At 34.3% G+C, this 24,765-nt stretch overlaps 1 protein-coding gene and 1 pseudogene across 2 annotated transcripts in view; both read right to left on the reverse strand.

The window, feature by feature from the left end:
* Positions 1-24,765, reverse strand: part of Bcat (Branched chain amino acid transaminase) — a 62,165-nt gene that overhangs the window by 34,724 nt on the left and 2,676 nt on the right. Inside the window, exon 1 of one of the 2 annotated variants that reach the window (XM_074143609.1) lies at positions 23,326-23,518. The exons of the other annotated variant lie outside the window; for it this stretch is intronic. The gene's annotated coding sequence lies outside the window, so the exon portion shown is untranslated. Of the gene's footprint in view, positions 1-23,325; positions 23,519-24,765 lie in introns of those variants that run through there. 2 annotated transcript variants of the gene reach the window in all.
* Positions 20,080-20,188, reverse strand: LOC141462099 (U4 spliceosomal RNA; annotated as a pseudogene).

Consider the following 24,765-nt stretch of genomic DNA (forward strand, 5'->3'; position numbering starts at 1 on the left):
AAAAGTGTAACCATGAAAACCATGAAAAACAGTTTTCTGCAATTATTAATACGAGAATAAATTATACCGAAGATGGTGGAAAATCCATTAAACTAAAAGTACTCAACAATACTATTGACGTTGATAATCGTTGGGTAGTACCATATTCTCCATTACTACTAAAAACGCGTAAAGCACACATAAATGTTGAGTACTGCAATTCAGTGAAAGCTAGAAAATATATTTGCAAATATGTGAACAAAGGAAGCGATATGGCAGTGTTTGGTGTGGAAAATACAACTGCATCTAACGATGAAGTCACCCAATATCAACTGGGACGCTACATAAGTAGCAATGAGGCTGTATGGCGTATTACCTGTATATCATTTTCCATTCATGAACGATATTCAACGGTTGTTCATTTAGCAGTACATCTTGAAAATGGACAGCGTGTGTATTTTACATCAGAAAATGTACGTGCAAGAGCAATGTCACCACCGCCAACTACATTAACTGAATTTTTCACATTATGTAGAAATGATGGGAGATTTCTTATCTTTTGTGCACTATAGGCGACTTACGCGACATTTTTATGGGTAGTACAGCCTGCATTATAATGAAAAAGTTTTATTAATTTTTTTTTTTTAATAATTAAAATTTTGATAAAATATATTTTCAATGAATTTATTTGCAAAAAAACAAACTTTAAATCTTGAAATAAAAATTATCTGGTGTAAAACTTGTATGGCTTCCTCTCTAGCCACAAATTTCAAGGTTCAAGCAGCGAATTCTTGAAAAAATTTAAATTCTTACTAACAGTAAATGCTGTGTGGGTGTGAGTGGGGATAGCGCCCTTGGGGTATTTGCACCCAATGATTGGAAATAGCAGGCTTTCTATTCCTTGGAGACTGTTCACGGCACACTTCTAGAAGTGCCGCTGAAATCAAAATTTTGGTGGACCTAAATCTGAACGTCGATGAAGTCCTGCTGGGCGGTAAAGGTGTACCCGTCAATCATCCAGGGGGTCCCTGAACCCCTAGGAGCAGTCTGCCAAGGTATTCCTCCTGATGCAGGATGTTATGCGAATCGTGTACCCATGGAAGGAGGTTTGCAGCGAGAGCGTAACCAACACAGGCTATATCCTGTCTGAAATCGGGACCAAACAGGCGAGTAAATAAATGGCCTTGACGTGTTATTCGAGGGCATTGCCACGGTCGATTTCTGAATACCCCAGATTACCTTGGGAAAAAATGGACCGCCCCTCCCAAAAAAAACAAAAAACATCCTCTATACCACGATCCCATGCATCGTGTTACGACGGTGTCTGCTCTGAGTAGCAAAGTTCGATGTAGAACGTGACGGTATTTGCAGATTCTGAGGAACGATTGAGGAAACTTCTGGCCTGTGATGCCATTATTCTCAAGGAAGATTCAGGACACTGAATAATTAAGAAGTGCTGAAGAAGGTCATATCTTTCTTAGAACCCTCTCAGATTATAGGACTTAACCGTCATATGGATCTGGAGTAAATGTTGACAGAGATTCGCCTGGCACCAGAAAGCGTGGCATAATTACTGGCAATGCACAGTTGTACCCTAATTATAAAAATAAAAGCTTGAGAACCCGTAAAATATACTGAAGCGTTAGAGACTAGCCGAAATTCGGATTTAGACCAAAACACATAACCAACCAGTTTGCCAGAACACCAACTTAATCGAGTTACCAATCGTAGACGTTAAAATAATGGCCCTTTTCTACATAGACAATTACCAATGCATTACTGACTTACAAACATCAGTAGAAGAACTACGCCTATTCAAAAATTAACAACCAGGGAATGCCCTGGAAACAAAAGGATCAAGGAGTGCGCAGTCTTGGCGTAATCCTTAATGCACCTGGAGACTGCACATCAACACAAAACTGCAACAAGCATACAATCGACTGAAACAGTTATACCCACTAAATAACAGAAACACTCCTGGCACTGTACTGCTCTACAAGACGCTCCTTAGACCTCTTTTAACATCCAACCTGCCCAGTCTGGATTACAACTAGCAACACACTGACGTAAAGACCTGCAGACTGCACCTCAACACTAAACTGCAACAAGCATACACTCGACTGAAACAGTTTAACCACTAAATAACAGAAACACTCCTGGCACTGTACTGCTCTACAAGACGCTCCTTAGACCTCTTTTAACATCTAGCCTGCCCAGTCTGGAGATTACAGCAAGCAACACACTGACAAAAAGACCTGCAGACTGCACATCAACACAAAACTGCAACAAGCATACACTCGACTGAAATAGTTATACCCACTAAATAACAGAAACACTCCTGGCACTGTACTGCTCTACAAGACGCTCCTTAGACCTCTTTTAACATCCAACCTGCCCAGTCTGGATTACAACTAGCAACACACTGACGTAAAGACCTACAGACTGCACCTCAACACTAAACTGCAACAAGCATACACTCGACTGAAACAGTTTAACCACTAATTAACAGAAACACTCCTGGCACTGTACTGCTCTATAAGGCTCTCCTTAGACCTCTTTTAACATCCAGCCTGCCCAGTCTGGATTACAGCTAGCAACACACTGACGAAAAGTACTACGAATTGGTTTACTACGAACATCCAAACACTCAGAGAACTCGACATTCAAGGCCATTCACACTCACATGACCAAAACTAACTAACAACTTCTTCCACACTCTTCATACATTGCCATCCACATCTCATTACCACCTTGGCAAGCCCTACAGCTCTTTAAGAAGCCAGAAACTAAGACGGTATCAAGATCTATGAAGAACTGAACTCCAATTGGAATATTATTATTATTATTATTTTATTGAGAAATCATATATATACATAGCCAAAGTAGATTTAAAAAATAAATAAAGCAATGGCAAAGCCGTCTGCTTGAGAGCACTGCTTACATATAAATTAAAAAATACGAAATATTATATAAAATAAATAAAGTAAATTAATATAAAATTAAAATTAAATAAAGATCTATGAAGAACTGAACTCCAATTGGAATATGTATCAATGTTTGTAAAACTCTTAATTAGCTGGCCCACATTCAATTTGTAAAGAAATGAAATTGTATAATGTTTAAGAATTAAAATGTAAACTAATGCCTATATTTTTTCCAGGCACGCTTTACGTCCAACTACCAAATTAGGTGCCGTAGACGGAGACGACTAACAAACATACTTTACTGGTAAAATTTCTTTTATTAACCATTAAATAAAATCCAAGGCCTAGGACTGGGGAATCGAACCCATGTACCACAATACATAATAGCTTTGCGGGCTACGCCTCTAACCGCTCGGCTACCGTGATGAAACAACTGTTAAGAATTAATTATACTTTAAATATTTAAAGTTTGAAATAAACTTCATACCATATTTATACAACAATAAACCTGTGTAATGTAGAAGCTAACTAACATTTAATAAAAGAGACCACCTAATTTATAAGATAAATAAAACCAAATTTATGAAAAATAATGAGTAAAATTTTTAACACACACTGTTCACCCCTTAATCAATTAATTTATTTGTTACAAGGTTTAAATTTACTCCCTTTAAATATTAAGGTCAATTATATAATTACTTTCAGAAATTGTTAATTACGACATATTGACCATAGTATTAATTTATGTGCGAATTAACCATAATGTACTTGGAAGGTCACATTATAGAAACACCTACTCACAGAAAAAATTGTGGGAAATCAAATTAGCAATGAGAAAAACTCATGCCATTTTCTCATATGAAAAGAAAGAGAAGTTTAGGACGCCTAGGAGTGTAATGTAAAGACTTTTACAATTATTTGTAATGAAGTGTGTAATTTAATATAGCGTTCAATTTGTTTACTTTCTTTTATTTTGTCTTATTTTAACTCATATTGTAATTGTTTAACAAATGTTAACAATTACATAAAATGATTAACTAACACGTACAATTAATATATAATCTTTTGTTTTTTTTTTTTTTTTTAATAAAAGTTGTTTTAATAACATATACTGAACAAAATGCCTTAATCTGTAAAACAATTTATTAAGCAACTAAACAGATAAAATGCTACATTGCACATTCTGCCACTAACACAAACATTCAAGATTAATACAAATATTAAATTAATAAATTTTACAAATGTAAACAAAAAAGAAGTGTTTACTTGCTCTTCTAGGTTAGAAGAAGTTTTGTAATTGTGTCAAATTTTCTAGGGAATGTGTGACCAACATAATTACACACACAAAAAAAAATAGTATACTTATTTGCATCTAATTGCTCATAACATAGTTCTATAACAGTTATCTGAAATCTTTTTTGGGGAAAATAATCGGTTTAAGGGCACTTTTGGAGGAGAAGGGTATTTGGGATCTCCGAGAATATGTCCCATTTCAGGGTAATTTCTGGACTTATCGTCTACGACCAATTTGCTTAACAAAAACTTACAATTTAAAAAGTAAATTATAAGGGTTGATTAAACGAAAAAAAGTTACACAAATCAGCAGGCATTGAATATTTCATTCATACATCAGCTCGTAATATCAGCCATTTAGAAATGTACGAAAAAACTTATGTGTTTTACTCAAATTTTAATAACATAATTTAAGTAGAAAAAAAAGAGTAAAGTAATCGCCTATTTTTTCAGGCGTGGCTTAACGTCCAACAACCAATTACGAGGGTCGTTTGAAAAGTCCGTGCAAAAATAAAAACTACTTTTAATTTTAATTTAATTTAATAATTTTTTGGGGTAAACCTTTTTTATTTTTCAACATAGTCTCCTTTTAGGCTTATACACTTCGTCCAACGCTGCTCTAGTTTGTTGATCCCTTCCGAATAATAGGATTTGTCCAAGTCTGAAAAATAGCCATTCGTTTCTGCAATCACCTCCTCGTTTGAATAAAATCTTTTTCCCGCCAGCCATTTCTTCATATTGGGGAACAAATAGTAGTCCGAGGGAGCCAAGTCTGGAGAATAGGGGGGATGTGAAACGAGTTGGAACCCTATTTCCATTAATTTTGCGACCACAACTGCTGAGGTGTGAGCTGGTGCGTTGTCGTGATGGAAAAGGACTTTTTTGTGGGCCAATCGTGGGCGTTTTTCTTGCAGTTCGGTTTTCAAACGGTCTAATAACGATGAATAATATGCACCTGTAATAGTTTTACCCTTTTCCAGATAGTCGATGAGGATTATTCCTTGCGAATCCCAAAAGACAGTCGCCATAATCTTTCCGGCCGAAGGAACGGTCTTCGCCTTTTTTGGCGCAGATTCCCCCTTGGTAACCCATTGTTTAGATTGTTCTTTGGTCTCAGGAGTGTAGTGATGTATCCATGTTTCATCCACAGTGACGAAACGACGCTTAATGTCCTGCGGATTCTTCTGGAACAGCTGCAAACCGTCCTTGCAACACTTCACACGATTTCGTTTTTGGTCAACGGTAGTAATGACAAAAACAAACTACGAACAAAAAAATAGATAACTTGTTTTACAACAAAGGTTTGAAATTTGATTAAATTTGCAAACCTCCAAAATTAACCTTCTATATCTTAATAACTGTTATCACTAAAATATTGCTATTTATACCAGATATAGAACTAAACTTTTCTCTACAATTCGCTAAAAAATTTATTATAATCTGAACAATACGAAGAGAGATATCAAGGATTGAACATTTGAAAGAATTTGAAAACCACCAAAATTTAATAACCTTCTTTAGTCCATTACCTATTACCAACTTATACAAGCTATAGAGCTAACTTTTCTCTAAAATTTGGTACAGAAATCATTAAAATCTAAACAATACGAAGAGAGAGGTTTGAAATTTGAACGAATCTGATAACACCAAAATTTAACCTTATATATCTCATTAACTATCTCCTGAACAATAACTTACAGTTTTAGAAGTTAAGTATATGGGTTGATTTTCAAAGCTAAAGGGTTCGGTCTTCAATATTTTCATACATATTTGAAATGGAAAGGGTTTTAAGCTATATATTATAATTCATTCAGATATGTTTACGGGACAATAATTTTAAATGACTGCATAACTTCTTCTTAATAGATGTAAGAGCAGAACGTCGCTTTAATGTTACATAGCGGAACCCTAACCCTACCATCCTGCCAAATTTTATCATTATCGGGCTAAGAGATATTCAAAGTTGTTAGCAATAATAATTTTGAAGGGGCCTTACATACATGGGGCTAACTCCTCTCCAATTCGATGTACAGCGTCGAGACCTGTAAAAGGCTCATCTACATAAAATCCTGAATCGAATGACACCTCATTCATGAAAATCGGTTCACGCGTCTAGGTGCTACGTTGTTTATAAAAAAGGTAACAAGAAGAACAAGAACAATTTTTGAAATTGCTGTTTTTGCTAATTTTTGTCCACTTTTTTCCCAAAATCTATCAGATCTAGGTTGTTGCAAAAAAAAATACAGTTATAAAGGAGGATTTGCCTATATTATAAAGAAAATTTGGGAATTTTATCTTTTATAGAAAAAGAGAAAAAAAATTGTCAATTTGGGTGTTCTTCAACGTTACACTTTTTCGTGCCCTGTCCTACCGGACCTTATCTTTAATAAGGTTGTTAATTTCAATAATAATAATTGCTATTTTAAAATTGTAAGTCAACACCATTAAAATATTGAACACTTATTAAGATATTTCAAGTACCCACTTTCTTATCATAAAAACACTATCTAAAAAACTTATTAGTGGAAAATATATTTTCCCTTGAAAATAAATAAATGGTATAAAACTACTAAATATCTTATTTAGAACTCGTTAATAAGGTAGGAAACGAGCCAACAAGGTTAATTTAGCATTTTTATTAAGATACTAGCAAATACAATAATGTAAATTTGAAGGTAAGCAATTAGAGTGGTGAAACTCAAATTTGAAAAGTAACTAGCCAATATCTTCGGCGTTATTTGTAACTAAAAATAATAAAATTTTATTTAACGTCAAATATTTCGTACATGGATGCAAACCAATAGGTTGAAAGAGTTCAAATTAATTTCTTAATTACATTTCTCTTGAGTATTATATTTGATTTATTTATTTAATTGATTTATTAACCCTTTTAGTACCGAACGACGATATATCGTCGTTCGGTGCACTTGCCAAAAATACCAACGACGATATATCGTTGCGCCTCCGTTGGGGCCTTATTGTACTCATCACAAGAGGTCTGTGTTTCAAAATAACTTTATAAAATGTTAAAATGGTTCATATTCGATGCAACACAAGTGAAAAAATGGTTATTAGATTTAACTTTTTGTTATATTGTAGGGAGGGGGAAGGTACGGAAGGAAACCAACGTAAACGAAACAAAACTTTATTACAAATAAACGAAAACTCTTTACACACATACGTATTAATAGCAACTAAGAATAGTCTCTCTCTCAACCAGGTTGACACCAGGACGACCGTGACGAACTTCCGGCTCGCAGGTCACACTGACTCGGGCTATACTAGCGGGTCCCCCGTTTCGGCGTACGGACGTCCTCGCCCGTTTCCGCTCTCTCTACAATATTTTATGCTTATTAGTGCCGCGGGTCTGTATATGTTAGAGTGATAAGATAGAATCGGGACCCGGGATATCCCTCGGATATTCGTCGACACGGGATAGTTTCTCTGGTCCGTAATCGCAATCTTTATGATGTTTATGATAGTTATCGGAGTATTCAAGTGGCATGCGTGCATCGACTCGGCAAGCCTAAAATCTTTTTCAGTCTTTCTTGATCCTTCTAACGTGCAGTCAGTATTCAAAAACCGTCAAAGTTTTCATAGAGACACAATTAGCAGTAGAAAATTTTGTCAGTTTTGTTGATACCTTTTTGAAAAAATTATACCCTGTTACGAACATGGATGACGCAGAATTAGTGCGAATTATTGACAATAATAATGTCTATACATTATACTAAAAGATGTATATAGAGCTATGACCAAATTATGACTTTTTTTTATGTGCAATTACCATTTGAAAAAGAGAAATCACTTTTGTACGATTTTTGTTAAGTCTTATGTTCATGTTATTCTTATGATTTTCAACAAATAATGAAACACAATTCGTATCGTTTTATTCTCCCTTTATTTCCGAATATGCTGCTTTTTATATTTTGTAAATATCACTTCTACTTTCGTTTTTACGAGCATTTTCGCAAACTTCTGCAAATTCGCCGATTCGGCCCGGTATTGTTCGCTTAGGCACGTTCTTTTCGCCGGTACTAAAAGGGTTAATTTATTTATTTACTAACAAATACGATATTTACAAACTTCTCATAATCGTAAGTACAATAAGTAAATATTTTATACCTAATAATTGTGAATAATCACATGTGAATGTGTTAGATCTATGTGTATACGTCATAGTGTATTTGTCGTAGACAAATGATTAATTTCGAGAAATGAATTTCGCACTAGCCAGTTAGTCTTAATATGTTACTTCAGTTTATTTAAACGCCATTAATCCAAAGCAAAAAAGTAAACGCTACATTTGAATGAACGTTACTTGAACTTGGGTAACCTTATGATCAGCTTAAGCGATATAAGTTAAGTAATCAGATGCACTTATTGTAATAATAACTGTGCAATTAACATACGAGGGTCGTTTGAAAAGTCCGTGCAAAGTCAGAGAGATAGCACCACTGGCGCGTATCATCTCTTGGAAGAACACACACCAAGTTTCAGCCAGATCGGTCTATTTCTTTGTGTTTGGCATTCGTTTGAATCGAGGAAGTCTAGTGATTTTCAAAAAATGGACGAAAAAGAATTTCGTGTGTTGATTAAACACTACTTTATGAAAGGCAAAATGCCTCAGGAGACTAAAGAGGAGCTTGATAAACATTATGGTGACTCTGCACCTTCCATTAGAACAGTTTATAAGTGGTTTCAAAATTTTCGGAGTGGCCATATGGGCACAAGTGACGCTGAACGTTCTGGACGCCCTGTTGAGGTTACTACTCCAGAAATCATTGATAAAATCCATGATATGGTGATGGATGACAGAAGAGAGTGAAGGTGCGTGAGATTGCTAGTGCTGTGGGCATCTCGAATGAACGGGTACATAATATTTTGCATCAACATTTGGACATGACAAAGCTATCCGCAAGATGGGTGCCGCGATTGCTCACGCTTGACCAAAAACGAAATCGTGTGAAGTGTTGCAAGGACGGTTTGCAGCTGTTCCAGAAGAATCCGCAAGACTTTAAGCGTCGTTTCGTCACTGTGGATGAAACGTGGATACATCACTACACTCCTGAGACCAAAGAATAATCTAAACAATGGGTTACCAAGGGGGAATCTGCGCCAAAAAAAGGCGAAGACCGTTCCTTCGGCCGGAAAGATTATGGCGACTGTCTTTTGGGATTCGCAAGGAATAATCCTCATCGACTATCTGGAAAAGGGTAAAACTATTACAGGTGCATATTATTCATCGTTATTGGACCGTTTAAAAACCGAGCTGCAAGAAAAACGCCCACGATTGGCCCACAAAAAAGTCCTTTTCCATCACGACAACGCACCAGCTAACACCTCAGCAGTTGTGGTCGCAAAATTAATGGAAATAGAATTCCAACTCGTTTCACATCCCCCCTATTCTCCAGACTTGGCTCCCTCGGACTACTATTTGTTCCCCAATATGAAGAAATGGCTGGCGGGAAAAAGATTTTATTCAAACGAGGAGGTGATTGCAGAAACGAATGGCTATTTTTCAGACTTGGACAAATCCTATTATTCGGAAGGGATTAACAAACTAGAGCAGAGTTGGACGAAGTATATAAGCCTAAAAGGAGACTATGTTGAAAAATAAAAAAGGTTTACCCCAAAAAATTAAGTAGTTTTTATTTTTGCACGGACTTTTCAAACGACCCTCGTATATAGGCAATTGCCACTTATTGCAAAAAATGCCTCCTTTGAATCTGATTAGATTAGATTTGATTAGGCTAGGGCGGCCTCAAGGCCTACGCCACTGCGACTCCTTTAGATCTATTGTGGTTCCCCTCACTCTAAAGCTCACCCTCCAGACCTGTCCTTTTGATCAGACTCTTAATGCTGGAGAGTGACTCTTGGGTAAAGCTCACCAGACCTTGGTTTTTCCTCCCCGAGAAGTAATATACTTAGCCCCAGACAAGCCCCTCACACTGACACAACACGTGCAGTGCCGTTTTCTCCTCTTCCTGAAAGAACCTACAGAGGCTGGCTATCATCTGCCAGGCCCATGCGATGCATGTGTTTTCTGAGCCTGCAGTGGCCCAGTTAATAGGCCTACAATCATCCCCCTTATAGCCCCCACACGGCCTTGACGGATTAATTCTGCAGTCAGCCTCGGCGAATAGCCTTTAATAAACTCCTTCGCCTGTCTCTCTGACCAGTAGTGGCAAGCCACCACTCCTGAGACCTACTCTGCACCCATAAGTTAATGGTCGCAGCCTTAACACACTTCGGAACCCCAAAACAGGGTTTGAATCGGATAGTACAGCTATATACTGAACTGTTGAAAAATTTGCGTAAAAAAGAGGATTTTTTTAATTTCATGTAATTACAAAGTAATATATGTAATTATATATTAAGATATGTAATTTACAAAGTGGGTGCTGATCTAGTGCATCTATGATAAGGCTATCATAAATATTGAAATATTTTGTTTTAACCTCTGTTACTATGAATGATATCGTAAAAGTAAAAAATGAACATTCGAATATTTTTTATTATATTAATGGATTATATTGAGAAAACATAAGAAATAACAGAACAAATTTTACTGTAAGTACAGCAGTAATAATGGATTAAGAAGACAAAAAATGATTTTGTATAACTCGAAACTCTTTGTATCCCTAACTTATTTGTAAATTATGTTTTTGTAAATAAATATATAATACGTATATAGTATACAGGGTGAACCAGTAACTATTGTCCTTAGGCCTACTGTGTGTAGTACATCTGAAGTGGACTTCAAAGACGTAACCTTTCACTTCCTTATTTTAAGACAATCTACTTTAAAAATTGACTACTGGTCCATCTAAAAGAGTTTTCAATGAATTAAACAAGTTGATAAACTAACACTGTAGAGTGCTCGTGAACACGTTTTCTTGCAAAAACAAACGTAATTTCTCGTACGAAGATAAAAGGAATCCTGGAAAATGATATACCGTTAGAAAGCCCATTAAACAAGGAAACTTTTATAAAAAGTGCCAGCACCTAGGTCTCATAATGATCACGTAAGGGCCTAATGAGTTTTCTTAAAAATTTCGATTACTTTTATTTTTCCAGGATTCGGAGAGAGATTGAGGCTGATTGGAGAATAAGTTATGCTTCGAAATGGTATCAATTTTTAGAAAATTTATCTATCTTTCTAACCGTGTCATCAGAATCGAATTCGGACTAAAACTGTTTGAGTAATAACATTTTTATTGCAAAAAAGTAATGCTTTTAGACAAAAAAAATGTAAAGTGACGTCACTCAAGAACGGTGGAAAATATGAAGTTGGCCAATACGTCTTTGAAGTCCACTTTAGATGTACTTCACACAGTAGGCCTATGGACGTATGTGCACGTACATTGGCTATATATCGAAAACGGCGGCCAACCAGTAATGATCGGGCCCTTAAGGCGTTAGAGAAAGTTACTGCCTCTCTGGAAGATCGACCACAGGGCATTCAGATGGTAGCGCGACCAGCGGCGTGGATTTTAAAGAACGGATACTTTGGAAATACATTTTTTTTTTTTTTTTAGTAAATGACGTTTTGCTTTGGCAGAAACGAGGAAAATTTCTAAGTTAGTATGAATGGTGAGGCGCAACAAAATGTAAACAAATACAAAATTATAAACTAGAAAAGACGCATTCCGTACAGAAATTTTGTAAACCACTGTTTTAGTGCAAGCTTAACATCACAAATGGCTAATTATAAATTACCACACACCGATATCAAGTGTACAATTGCAAAAACAGCACTACAAAAGTGGCAGACAGATTACAGTAAAATGGTAATGAAGGGAGATTCTATAAAACTATAGCAGATCAGTTACCTAGACAACCATGGTTTAAGGGGAACTGTCACTAATAAATGGGTTGTTTACGACAATAAGCAGGCTGAGAGAAACCACGCGGTGTGCGGATCGTATCTTCACAGGATCAACAAAAGGTCCTCTTTGCGTAGATTGCAATGAGGAGGAGGATTTCAAACATAATAATGATATGTCCACGTTATGTGGTAGAAAGGAAACGAATGTTTGACGACATATACAGGTATTTAGATGCACCATTTCGCTACGAAGACATAATATTCTCCACCAACATCTATGTGCTTAAATCTGTAGCAGAGCTAGCAAAGAAATATGAATGTATTTAAAAGTTATAGCCGATTAGAATGAATGGAAGAAAATAATGAGAGCAGGATTACGTGATTTTAATTTCGGTTAAGCCATAAGGATGGCAGGAATATAAAGTACTGATCCATCCATTAGTTGTAAGGTTTATGTAAATAGTTGTATATAGTAGAGGGATGAATGTGTGAAGCGAATGTATTTATAAGTAAGAATGGAGAGTGAGTGATATTCTAGTGATAAGCACCTAGACGATGCTGGCTGTATGGCGAAAGCCAATGCCAAAAAAAACATCATAAATCTTCTGAGCAACTGTATGAAAAGGAATTTCCCAAGAGAATTGTTTCGAATAATTGTGGTATATTTATCTATTATATGTGTTATGAACGCGAAGTCCAAAGAAGGTAACCGCTGGCTTTAGCATCCTCCGAAGGCCATATATACTCAATTTTTGTAAAATAAAACGTTTTTTAAGTAACTTATAAGAGCAGTTAGTATACTAGTTACTACACTAGCTGGATTGGCTTTAAAGCGAATCGCAGAAAAACTGAGAAATAATTTGGAGAAATAAATAATAAATTAATATGACTCAAATTTTGGAGTTTGGAGGAAATTTGAAAGTTAGAATTTAAGAATAGTAGTTAGAGAAAGACACGTAAGTGTTCACTCCAAATTTTTGTTTAACCATAAAAAATATAAATACAATTTATCTTTGTCGCAGAATAAATAATCTTTTAAAGAAACATGTTCTTTGCAGTTGATTTTTAGCAGCCTCTAAAGAGTTTGGCGCCTGGTGCGGCCACTTCGTACGGCTTTAACGAGGCTGATGCCGGAACTAAAAAAGGCTAGGCAGTCGCAGGTACCGCCTATTGGGTCACTCTCACTTTTCGACAGTAAATGGGATGAAAGTAACTCAACTCCCAAGAAGGGCAACATCTATACCACCACTAAGTGTTGCATACCTGTCAAACCGTGGTTCCTACGAGTACCTATTCAGTGCACAGTAGATCTAGCCTCAGACCTAGGACAGGTAATAGCAGCGGTAGGGATCAATTGTGGAAGGCGTTATTAGCAGACAAACTGTCCACTATTGGCAAATCTACGCACTCAAAGATCTACAAAATCTACGCCCCCGAAGTTGTGTTTTCAGAGAGCTATAAATAAAATCAGTAGCTTAAAAAGTTTTCTATTTTCCCAGTCACTACTATGTAAGAGAAGAAATGGTAATAGTGACAGATTTTTAGAATTTTGAAATTTCACTGGTTTTTGGAAATCTTCTGAGTCTATAGATAAGTGGTTTTTAACAAAAATTTTCTGCGTAAATACGGTCCAGGGAAATTCAATTAAGGACATTTCTGTGAATGTGAATGGTAGTTCGGTTTCTCTCGTGAGTCTATAAATATTTAGGATCGAACTAGGCGAGGATTCGGCCAAAATTAAAAAAAAAGGCAACCCCGTCTTTAAGCCAACGTTTCGACAAATTTATTGTCTTCCTCAGGGCTTGGATATTACAAATAAATAACCCAACAATTAGGCTATTGAAACACACGAATAAAAATACATAATATCTTATTTTAAAAAAAATATTATAACTTATGTCAATTCGTTAGAAATTACGTGATTATCTAAATTGGTTGAGTTTCAGAAAAAAAGTGAGAACCAATTCTGTAACTCAATCAACTCACAAAACCACGTTAAGTTCTAACGAATTGTTATTGATAACATTTCTAATAGTTTTTTAATAACCAGGCCACTGAGGAAGACAATAAATTCGTTGAAACGTTGACGTAAAGACTGAGTTGTTGTTTAATTATTTTGACCGAACCGTCGCTAGTTTTAATCCTAAATAATAATTGTTTATGGTCACTAAAAAATAATACAAATTCAAAGCGCTAATAATGTTTTTTTGGTAAATCCTTACCACTTATACAATAATCGTTAAAATTAAACCTGTACCAAATTTTCCGCGAAAACGGCTCCTACGTTTTTGTTCAAACTTGGTGTAACCATTCTATATACAGATCTATAATTTTTATTTGACACATATTTTCCGAAAAATGTGTTATACAGTCAAGCCTCCCATAAAGGACACTCTCACTAGCGACCATCTCTGTTTACGGGCAGTTTTTGGATTTCCCCGTTTTACCCCTATACACTTTCTATATAAAAGAACCTCCGTCTAACGGTCACTCCACCTAGCGAACCGCGGACATTGATTTTGGGGAACGGATTAAATGTCTCACCTCCCACCAACGACCACCTTATTATTAAAAAAGTTCGTTTGACGCGGTGATCAAAATAATTATCCCCTCTCAAGTTTTTGTTTTTTTTCTGGTTTTTCCTAAAGTTTCCTATATAAGCTCCATACATCTTGTACCATTTTAATCATTTTTCATTACAACTTTGGACGAACAATATTATTTTTCCGATATGTCTCTCAAACGAAGGTGGTTAACTCTAGAAGAGAAAATAAATGTGTTGGAAGATTTTGCAAAAACCAAATCGAGCCATCGTCAACTTGCCGAAAGGTTTGTTCTATTTTTCTAATAATAGATGATAGTATGATGATAATTTTACCATAAATTATTATTGTTGTGAATAAATGTGATGATTATTATAAAAATTATTAATTAAGTCAACAATATGTAGTTTTTGGATAATTAAGAAAAATTTGATGCATATCATATAGCCAAATAATTATGCAATTATGCACGTTATTAAATCTATTAATAATAAACAATTTTTAAATAGATGTTTGGAAAAAAAAACCACATTTTTTCATTAAGAAACTTGCCTACCTCCTTCTAACGACCACCTCCAAACAGCGGCCACTTTGCTTTCCCCCGCAAGTGTCCGTTATTGAGAAGTTCGACTATACTTTTGGGTAGATAAAGAGTGATTGGTAGATTCTATCTAAAGTATAATTTTTCTGTAGTGAACGTTCCTATCTCTAGTGTACTGTTAAATGTGTTGTTGAAATCGAATTGAAGATAGACGTTCTCGGAGAGAGAGAGATTGAGATAGCCTTTTAATGCAAGGTTACATTTCAGTGTAATGTATGGTTTCAAAAAAAAAATTCTACAATGTTGGAATTAATTAAATAATATTTCAAATATTCTAAATTTAAAGAAAATATGTCATATTTTATAAATTAGTATTAAAAGGAAATTTGACCTTTCAGGTAAACCTTGGAGAGGGACGCCAAAATCAGGTGTTGCCTTGAATACTGTTTTCCCTTCGCTCGGTTCTGTAATAACATTGCAGTATAAAGGACAAAACAATGTCAAATTCAGTAATTATTTTAACGGAGCTTTCAATCTAAGGACCAGGTCACCTTCAGGGCTGTAGAAACATGTTTTACAGTAGAGTTATAATGTACAATTAATTCGTTTTAAAAGCAAAGCAGAGTAGGGACAGAAGACTCCCTAAATTTACAATAACAATGTAAAAAAAAATATTGTAATTTGTCAATAAAATAAGTTCTGGAGATGAACTAGGTCGAAAGCAAAAATAATAATGACTGAAATTGGCAGCCATTATTCTTTCTTCCTTCAAGATTAATGATGAATCAGTCACCAATAACCATGTACAATTATAGTACAACACAAGGCGCCACGGTAGCCGAGCGGTTAAGAGGCGAGACCTGTAAAGCTAATATGTATTGTGTGGCACTGGGTTCGATTCCCGGTCTAGTAGGCCTTGGATTTTATTTAATGGTTAATGAAAGAAATTTATAGTAAAGTATGTTTGCTAGTCGCCTCCGTCCACGACACCTAATTGTGGTAGTTGGGCGTAAAGCCCGCCTGAAAAAAAAATAGGCAATTACTTTACTTTTAATAGTACAACACAAACATGCACTGTGCATGATTATCAGCTCTATTTTCCCATAGGCTACCATAGTCATCGCTAAGAATAATGGCTAATTTGCTCAGTATATTAATCGTGTATAATCAAATAAAAAAAGTAGCTTACACTGGATTAGAACCGGCGATCTTCTAGTTACAAAGCCACAATTATAACCACTTGACTAACATTATTTATCTTCATACTAATTTTTTATTTATAAAGAGCCAAGAAGTGAAAAAAAAGGTTTAGTGTTAAGTGCACTGGATTTCGTTCTAAACATACTGGGTTCGAATCCAGCTGATGGCCCTTAGATTTTTTTTTTTTTTAGGAGGTTCTAAAAAGCTCACTCTCCGGTGATGAGCAGTGTTGCCTGTAACAGAAGCCGACAGTGCTTTGAAAAAGAGGCACCAATCACCACAAATATTATTGTGCCTTCAATTAAAAATAAAAATTGAAAAAGTGACTAAAGAAAGATAACTAGAAAAACTTGAGATTGAAGTTCTTTTACACCCTGTCAACACTGGTCTAGACTTGAAGGAGTCCACCCTTTTTTTATACTTAACGCCCACTTTTGTAACTTTATTAGCAATATCCTTGGCGTTCACTGATCCCTCAGTATCTTAATTAAGCGAAAATAAGAAGAGGTTTAGTGAAAATATATAGTGTAGTTTATTGTTCTATTTATACTTGTGTGTTTATAAATAACAAATGAAAATTTCATTTTTGATGATGCATTTCTGCATTGATGCAACGCCTGTAAATGCGGAAGCTGATTACAAAAAAAGAAAATTAATATTAAACCAATAAAGACTATTAATTATTAATGAAATCCTTGAATCTGATGCCACGCAACTAAATATTGGAAATCATATTCAATTATAGTAAATAACAAATGAAGGTCTCTCATTTCGGTTTTACACAGACGTTACTCTGTTTTATGAGAAACACGATTATAACAGTACCGAAGAACTGATTTCTGCAAGATGTGAGATAAGGAGGGTTTTCAATAAATGAAAAAAAAAAAATTCGAAACCCTACTCTGCACACCCTAGAAACTTGAATGGTCCACTAGAGGGGCGTTAGGCCCCTAACTCTAGTTTCAGATTTACTAGTTGTCTTTAGTTTTAGAGTGATAAGACGCTCATTCGGACTGTTCTCACTTACGGATCAGAAGCCTGGGTAAATAATAACGAAAGCCGATGAAAAACTGTTATTAAGCTTTGAAAGAATGATTCTTCAACGAAAGGGAAACCTGGAGAAGGCGCTCTCTAATGCGAAGCTGATACACCTATTCCAGGCCCCCCCCCCGGACATCATTAAAGTGATAAAATTAAGTAGGTTGCGTTGGGGCAAGCCGTGTAAGTAGAATGGCGGATAATGAGATACCCAGAAAGGTAATGGAGGAAAATGTACAGCTCACAAGAAGAGTTGGACGCCCTTAGGTTACCGGTGGTTTAATGGTGTTAGCGAGGACTCCAAGAACATGCTGAACACCTGCAATTGGAAAGAAGCTGCCTAATAAAGAGAACTAAATAAAGAGATAAATAGAATAGAATTTATTGATTCTGATACACCTAGATTTAGAAATGCTTTTAGATAAGCAGAAATAAGAAAAAAAAAGAAAAAAGTCACCTTGTTTTTCAGGTATCCTCAAAGGAAATAGTCCATAGGTGTCAAATCCGGTGAACGAGGTAGGTGGCCACTGAATCGCCGCCCGAGTCGATATAACACGCCCATCAATCAAATTGCCTATCGAGATATCTCTTTACATGCCTGATGGTGTTGTATCGACAAGAGGGGCGATTCAGTGGCCAGCTCGTTCACCAGATTTGACACCTATGGACTATTTCCTTATTTCTGCTTATCTAAAAGCATTTCTAAATCTAGGTGTATCAGAATCAAGCCCGGGATTGCATCTGTAGATAAACTAAAGTAGAGAATAATAGATGCCTGTAACTCGGTTAAAGCAGAAACTATTTCTATGGCAGTAAGGTAAAATTGGCAGAAAAGAGCATGTCTAAGCATCTCTAATGGTGGAAGCCATTTCGAGCATGATCTGTAATATTAATGAGAATCTATTCTAAACAGAAATAAAGAGAACTGGCGAAAGCGGAGCGAGGAGGCCAAAGCACATTGATGGGGCTGTAGAGCCCCGCAAGAAGAAGAAGTAGAAGAAGTTGTTTTTTACTTTTCATAGCATACTCTCTTTGCACGATAAAAACCTTAGCCCGAACTGTGTAGCTGCAGTCCATAAGTAGAAAGCCAGAATAGTATGAAATTAGTTCCTACCTAGACAAAATGGGAGTTTACAAGTCAATTAAAATGGTATTTACAACACAATAAACAACAAAATAATAAAAGGTGACAAAAATCTGATTTGTGGGAAAGAAACCTTTAGGCGCCCAAAATATATTTCAAAAGATTTTATTTAAAAAGGGAGGGTTTTGAAATAAACTTATTGTTAGATCTCTTACCTGCAAATAATATTGGTACAAGAAAACAAAGCAATAAACAACCCAAATATAACGGGTTACCATAAAGTAGTTTATTGACACAAAACATTCGAATTAAATAAGCTACTATTTAAAATAAGAAATGTGGTCACAGAAAAGCTTAAAATAATTTTAGTACGTACCAAAGAAGCCAAAAAAAAATGCATTTTACTGAAATGAAGTACTTTTAAAAGCACTTTTTTGGAAATAGAAACGTTTCGAAGCTTCTTAAGTTCATATTTTTGTAAAAAAAAATCATTTTTCTGCAACCATGTAGGGAAGTTCTCATTACTCAATTAAAATCAGCTGTGTAATGCCCAACTTCCCACACTAGTGGGGGGAAATTCCCATTAGTGTCACTTTCCGTACTAGTGTGTGGAAAAACTTTATTGTGCTTCCTTGATATAAGAAGTTTTGTTATTAACATAAATATTTTCTGTAAAACTATAATAAGCTTATTTAACGTAACTAAATAATTAAAAAACGAATATTAAAAAATAAAATAAAAATTGAAAGGAATATAGAAATAAAAATAATACTTTAATAAATAATTAGATATTTTTAATTATAACAGTTAAAAAGGTTATAGTGTTACCTTATAGAAATTTAAAATGGATTCTAGTGATTCCTGTTTAGAAAACACTCCTCCATCAATAAAAGAAACAGCAGAAAATGTAATAAGTAATGTAAATACGTAAGTAATGTAAATAATTGTAATATAACAATAAATGTTTATAATAAATAAATTACTTTTTGTAGACTATAAAAATGGAATTTTTAATTTTTTTAGTTAATAAATCTAATGGTTGCAGAAAAAATATAATATTTAACTCGCTTCGCTCGCTCGTGCGTGCAAACCCTGCCTCGCGAGAGGAAAAGTACTACTTTCCACACTTGTTAAATAAATAACTATTGTTATATTGTATACACATATCTCTGAAGATTTCACAATTTTACCTTCTCTAGCTATTAATAAGAGAAACGGTAATTATAAACGTGCAGATTTTGGATTTTAAGTTCATTTGAGTTCCAAAGAAAGTGTTGTTATTTTTTGTAAAAATTTGTCAATTTTCAGTGGGTGCTATGTGCGTTACTCAGAAATCAAAAATCTCAGAAAGTTAAAATTTAATATATCATTTGTGCTAAGTAAGGTTTTCAATCAAATTTAGATGAACTTAATTCTCGTTTCTAAGAAAGTAATTGCCTATTTTTTTCTGGCGAGCTTTACGTGCAACTACCAAATTAGGTGTCGTGGACGGAGGTGATTAGCAAACATACTTTACTGTAAAAATTTTTTTATTAACAATTAAATAAAATCCAAGGCTTAAGACAGGGGAATCGAACCCAGTTCCACAATACATATTAGCTTTACAGGTCTAGTCTCTTAACCACTCGGCTACCGTGGCGCCCCTCTTTACTAAATAAATTTTACAGTTAATTTTTTTAAGTTTTTTTTCTCAACTAGCAATAATCGCACCTCAGGAGGCCTTCATTGGTTACGATATTACCATTGCGCAAGGTAGCCCACGGTAGCCGAGCGTTTAGAAGCGAAACCTGTAAAGCTAATATGTATTGTGTGGTACTGGGTTCGATTCCCCGGTCTTTAGGCCTTGGATTTTCTTTAAAGGTTAATAAAAGAAATTTACAGTAAAGTATGTTTGCTAGTCGCCTTCGTCCTCGACACCTAATTGGTAGTTGGACGTTAAGCACCGCCTGAAAAAAATAGGCGATTACTTTACCTTACTTTACAAAATTAGCCTTCTAGAGCTTCGAGTCCTGCAGGTTTGTCGTTAATTGCAATAAATAAAATCTTTAAAGTTTGTTCAAAAATATATGCTTTGACTACTTCCATTGTGAATTCCCGTTGTGTAAACACATAATTATTTTAAAAGTAATTCTAAGGGAAATGAAAGATTATTTGATTGAAATTGACAATAATCTTTCTACTACTTAAATTTAATAATTCAGTCGGGACGGGTATTGATCTAGTGGTCAAGAGAGATGGCTTTGTTAGTGGGTAATTCCCAGTTCGAATCCCGTGTATTTATTTGTTAGACAAAAATTGTTTATAGTATGAGCTCCGCCCCCCGCCCGCCCAAGACACCTAATTGGTAGTTGGACGTTAAGCCACGCCTGAAAAAAATTGGCGATTACTTTACTTTTAATAATTCAGTCACCAAAAGAAAAAAAAAACAGTCATCTACAATTTAAGAGTAAATCTATTTGTTTTTGCATAATTTCCTTATTTTTTTTTTTTGTAGATGCATTAAATAAGCTGTATGCTACAAAATTCCTAGTTATATAATTCATTATCGTTTTTGGGTCACCATTTGATCGTAAGGCGCGGGTTCATTGCATCTCCCAGATGGCTGGACCTTAACACACGCGAATTACCCTGTAACAGCAGTTTACATGCTTATTATTACTATTATTATTTTTTATTTATTTATTTAGAATTTTTACTGAGAAGATATATGGCTTTTAATATTATTCATGTTAAATTTTAACACAGTAAGACAGTGTTGAAATAAGGGTGACATCACAGCTAGCCCGCGAACCCAGTAATTGACTGATAACATACACATAAGCGTATTCAAATTAATCATTGAATCCAATTTAAAAAAAAAAAAATCCTGGTGTGGACACTTACACGAAAATATCTTAATACTATTCTCAAGGTTTCTGACTCATAAAATTTTTTTTACTAACTACGAGCATTTTAATAATATTTAATTTTTGCAAAGTTAACACTATAGTCAAGGCGGTTAGAGTAAAAAGCGAGGCCCGCAAAGCTAAGGTGTATTGTTTGGTTTAGAGGGGTTCGCTTCCCGGACTTAGACCTTGAATTTTATTTAATCGGTTATTATTAAAAAAATTTGCAGTAAAGTACGTTTGCTTGTTGTCACCTACTTTCACGTCTCCTTGATAGCAATAGTTTGGACGTAAAATTGTTAATAAAATTTCTGTCTACGAAGTTTACATTAAAACCTGGGCGACATTATCCACAAAAAAAAAGTGTGTCCATGTGGGTTAAAATAATTAATTTCATTTTATGGAATTTTCTTTTTAAATTCAAAATTTTAGCAACTTATTTTATACCTTTTTAACTGCATGCAAATTATATTGGGACCTTACAATATTCTAAAATATCACTTTAGCAAGAAATCAACCCTTTTTCCCTAAAAACAAATACCCTAATTTTCCCCGATAATTTATTGCCAGGTGCCACATCAAGGAATCCAAAAATTAAATATTAAATGTGAACATTGCGATCCATTGTTCGCAAGTTACGGCGGACGTACACGCAATGAAAAAGTTTGTTGGAACCACTTTTTCCAAACTTAGTACGATTATCCCCCCCTCAACCAAAAAAAAAATTCAAAAATCTACAATGAAAAAAAATAAAATAAAACTGTATATTCTATAGTAAGATTCAAATATCTCTTGAAACCTCGTTAAAACCTCCCAACTACAATTTAAAACACTAACAGAGACAAATAAAAATAAAAAACTACAAACCTAATCAATTCCACTAAATTCAAAGGTCATAACATAAGGTTGCATATATTAACTAATAGATAATAGAATTGCTAGGATAATTTATTGCCCTGTAGAAGATGAAAATTCAAAATTAATAAATTCAATCAAATGAATTATAAAAGTAGCTCAAAAAAATTTTGATCTAAAGTACTAATATTCAGTGTTATTTCCAGATAAGAATATTCTTTTATAGCCATTTTTTTTTACAGAACTAAAATTGTAGCCAATAAAATTTATTACAATTTAGGTTCTGTGGTATTTTTAGATAGATACAATTCTACAGAAGATATTGCTGTCCCAAAATTGGCAATTCCAAGAAGCTGCACTGTTTAGTGTTTTTACCATTTAGCAATAACCCAATCGCTAAAAAATAAAATACAAAAAATCTATCTAAATTACAGAAGTTAAATTTACTACACTTTATGATTTGAGATATTTCTTTATAGCACAACTACTTAAAAGAGATATTGCTGTCTTAAGTTGGGCAGGTCAGTGAATCTGTCCTATTTTACCTCTTTAAGACAGCTAGCATTTTAGCTGTTAACTCTATGGCAAAACTATACATAACTAAATTGAGACTGTTATATTTACTTAAAATTTATGTTCAGTGGTATTTCTAGATAGTACTAATCCTTACAGTGATATTGCTGCCCAATATTGGGCAGGCCAGTGAAGCTGTACTGTTTTATAGCTAATATCGTGGTTAGCTTCAACTCTATGCCAAATATTGAACTAAAATTGAAGCCAATTACTTTTAGTGTAATTTAGGTACCTAGATATGACAGCTACTTGAAAAGATATTGCTTTCTCAATTTGAATAGGTCAGTGTCACTACAATATTTATACTCATATTTTGTTTAGCATTAACTTTGTGGTAAAACTGTGTAGAATTAAAATTTTAGACAATTAAATATACTACAATTTATGTTCTTTAGTAATTTTAGATAGGACTAGGCCTACCGGTGATATTGCTATACCAAATTGGGCTGGTCAGTGAAGCTGCATCAATTTTTAGCACATATCTTTTGTTACAATCAATTCTTATTCAGAAAAATACTGTATAAATAGTGAAAATAAAAATTTAGTATAAAATAAATAAAAATAGTAGAAAATACTTACAAAAGTGAAGAACAATTACAACGTTAACTATCACTTTTAAATATAATTAAAATAAAACTAGCGCTTGTTATAAAATCTAAAATTTGTATTGATATATTAAATTAATTTCACAGACTAACTGACATATGGTTAAGCTTGTTGACTACTCGACCACGTTTTAGAACCTAACTGGTCACTCCGTGTTGCTACTAACACTTTTTCTTATTTTTGAATCGTAATCAGTCTACAAGTTCCCCCACTACTTTTAACGTTACGCTGTAATCTTTCTCCCTGAAAATTATTACATTTCTCAATTACAGGTTTACATGTGAGGGTTTTTTTTTTGTTTTAAAAAAAAACATGTAGTTATATTAATCATATTTATATTCAAAATAATATATTAAGTACACAGTTGACCTCTAAAGCTGGCACTCAGTTCAGCAATATTTTAGAGTGTTCCGCAATTTAGATAAAAATTTAATTATTAAGAAAGCTAGCTTTTTTCTTTTTATTTTTGAAGTGTTATAGACACTTACATAAAATACCGTTTGACTGCTGTCCAGCCCCATTCTTCTCCCTCATTTAACAATGATTTCACCCTAAAACCATTTCTAATCACAAGTTATTTTTCCTTTAAATGAGCATGTTTGATGCATTATTTAAAAAGATGCTCTGGCATGTAATGTGTATTTGTGGTGACAGGCCTGTTGAGGTTTAAGTTCATGTACCTCACTTTTTACCTTACCCCACAGTCTGTAGATGGTCTGTTATAATGTGTCTTAGACACTTGGCCAGTTTAACAGCAAGCGTTCTTGTGATTTTTAGATTATTTATTCGGAGAGCGTCCTCCTTTAAAACTTAGTCAAAGATGGTGGTCACAATGAACTATCTTTTATTTTCTTTAAGATTTGTGAATTTTTAAAAACTAACGCCGTACAGAACTCTTGTTGAAACACATATTTTATTTCACAAATAGTACAGTGTCGCTTCACCAGCTGTTCACTTTTCTTACAATTTGAAGTTTGATGGCATAAATAAAAACTTTTATAGTCTAAAAATACTTCAATTTTATTTATGGCTTTTATATATGTTTTCCTGAGACAATAAATAAGAAAAATTATTCAACAGGACATTTTGTTCTTAACTGAGTAAAAGTTCGGAAATTTATTATAAGTTTTTCTCAGAGCAACAACAAACGGTTCTGTGGTCAGAAGTCTAATTTTTTTTAGCTGGAAAATAGGAAATACAGCACAAGCTTAAAATGAAATATGTTTAAGGAAGATTAGAAGTTTACTGTGAAGGTATTTTGTTTATCTGATCTTTCTTATGTCCTAAAGAATTCTTGTTTGGAATGCGTTGTTTTTTTTAATATTTTAAACTGTATAGATTATCTTCAAAGTTATTAAATTTTATAATTCTTATATACAAAATTAATCAATCTGAACATTTTGTGTGACTCAT

Source organism: Rhodnius prolixus, unplaced genomic scaffold, assembly GCF_049639745.1.
Source record: "Rhodnius prolixus isolate KJV_2025 unplaced genomic scaffold, Rpr scaffold_12, whole genome shotgun sequence".
In the NCBI taxonomy this organism is placed as follows: Eukaryota; Metazoa; Arthropoda; class Insecta; order Hemiptera; family Reduviidae; genus Rhodnius; species Rhodnius prolixus.